This window comes from Phyllopteryx taeniolatus, chromosome 13 (assembly GCF_024500385.1).
Source record: "Phyllopteryx taeniolatus isolate TA_2022b chromosome 13, UOR_Ptae_1.2, whole genome shotgun sequence".
NCBI lineage: Eukaryota > Metazoa > Chordata > Actinopteri > Syngnathiformes > Syngnathidae > Phyllopteryx > Phyllopteryx taeniolatus.
Genome location: NC_084514.1, coordinates 12,343,691 through 12,346,129, shown reverse-complemented (window position 1 = coordinate 12,346,129; position 2,439 = coordinate 12,343,691).

The window sequence follows — 2,439 nt, the reverse complement described above, 5'->3', positions numbered from 1 at the left end:
GTCAATGTTTTTTTGCGTGAGGGCTCTCACCTGGCAATTCCAATTGTCTCAGTCTTTTCCGTAGCTGTCATCCCCCGTCGATTGCGGGTCAAAGTCCACTGTGGCGGTGGTCGGGTTGTCCTGGGTTGCACCGGATCGGGGACTCCCATCCCCCCTCGCGGCAGTGGAGGGAGAGGCCTCCGATGTCGGCGCAGCCGTCGCGATGTCCTGCTGCTGTGCAGCTGAAGCTGGTTTTGAGACTGGCAGCGAGGTCACTGTATTTGTGTTCTCCTCGTCCCTCGCGGTCGATTCCGATGCGGGTGTTGCGATCGCCGACTCAGCCTCCTGTCGGTCTGCTGGGCTTCCGTCCCGGTTCCCCAACCTTTGGCATTGTCCATGATCCGACCCAGCGTTTCTCCTCTTGGAAACGCTGGTTTGACCATGCTGGATAAGTTGTCCATCCTTTATTTTAGTCCTCATTTTGGGCTCTACGGTACCCTATTTTGGAGGTGATGCACCGATTCTACGACTGCATAAGTTCTGCGCATTCGGACTCGGTGATATAAATTGTCTAGGAGGTTGAATTCTCCACCATGTGTTTTTGTTATTTTTAGGGCGTCCAGTTTGGACTACCGACGAATCAGAGCGGAGTGGGGGACCAAACCGGGCCCCGGACCGGTCAGAACGAGAACGTGGACACCAGGAGAGGCACGGGCTGGTTAGGGCGAGCGATAAGATCTCTCCTCCCGTTATGTTGGGAGGAGGTAATGCACAGTCCATCCCCCAGTGTTCTCGTCCCTCCCGGTGCCGAGGCGGTTGGTCCCCGAATCTGCACCTCTTGGCTTTAGGGTCAGTCCGGGCGTGTCTTCGCCCACAGCGAACCACTTGTCCTTTCATCATTCCCAAGCTTGGTTTGTTGTTTATTGACTTATTTGTTTATTCGGCACGTTTTTGCTTTTTTTTGAGTCACCTCCTTTGTTTACGCTGTTTTTGGTTTGTTGTTTATTTATTTATTTATTTATTCAGCACGTTTTTGCTTTTTTTGAGTCACCTCCTCTGTTTAGGCTGTTTTGTGTTTTTCTTTTCTATAAATGTATTCTTATTTTTATTACTGTTATCCACTTTTCTTAGTCTTGGTTTTTGATTAAAGAAATAAAAAAGAGAGAGAAAGAACGACGTGTTGTCTTTTTGTGTGAGTGCCCTTCTTGGCCTATGTGTGTCCTGTGTAATGTACGGGGCTGTATTGCCCTCTAGTGGCGAGAAGTAACCAAATGAGGTCATTTCCAAACGGAGAAAAAAAGGAAAAAAAAGGAAGCGCTATAAAGTGCCCGTCGCGACGTTTCGACCTTCTAGGGTCTTCCTCAGGCTTGGGCACCATGAAAAATGAGTAAATAAGCGAATAATTATTATTAGTGAAGTGGTTAATTAACCGTCTTACTGTTTATGTTGGCTTCAGCGGCTAAGGAGATGTTTTTCTCTCTCGTCGAGCAGCTGGGCAAAATGGTGGGGGCGGCCGAGTCTCCGCCTACTTTTATTTTTAGACCACGTGACTACGCTTCCGGGTCAATGATCCAATGGCTGATCTTAGTTTTTTGGGGAGGCGGTCCTTCACCATCCTTTTGCGATGACGTCAGCTCTTGTTTTTAAATCCAAACAGGTAAGTATTCCAAATATCAATTTTAGGATTAGGACCCTCGGTTTGAGATAGTCCATTTTCAAATTGGTTAAGTTTATCCGACCCAGCGTTTCTCCTCTTGGAAACGCTGGTTTGACCATGCTGGATAAGTTGTCCATCCCTTATTTTAGTCCTCATTTTGGGCTCTACGGTACCCTATTTTGGAGGTGATGCACCGATTCTACGACTGCATAAGTTCCCGGGGCGAGTGGTTATGGTTAGGTCCTGGGAAGGGTGAGGTGTCCGGACCACAAAGGAGCCAGCGGGAAACCCCCTCTACCCCCTTCTTCCTTGACCCAACCCACAACCAACAACACCCTCCATACTGGTCCTGTTCGCCTGATCTAATATCCAATTAAATTTCACGGTCTGGTCCGGCAACTACATCCCGCTTGGATGGCCTTCGGTCTACCAGCACCGACTCCCTGCAAGTGCCCGTCTTTGACTCTTCCACTGAGGTCTAGGTCTTAGCTTGCGATAATATGTAGCGAAAAAGCGTTCAGGGGCAGCGGTTGGGGCTAGAGGGCTATGGGCCGAGCATGTGAGCATGAGAGGGACCCCGATGGGCCTTGAGCCCGGTCACCTTCCTCCCGGATCCCCACGGCCATCCCCCAGTAATTTAACTGGCGTAGATCAATTTTAGGGTTAGGACCCTCAGTTTGAGATAGTCCATTTTCGAATTGGTTAAGTTTAGGAAGAGGTTAGAGTAAGTTGTTATTTGCTGATTAAGCTTCGACAAAGGCCTAAAATCGGCGCTGGGACCAAAATTATGGTTAGGGCTCATA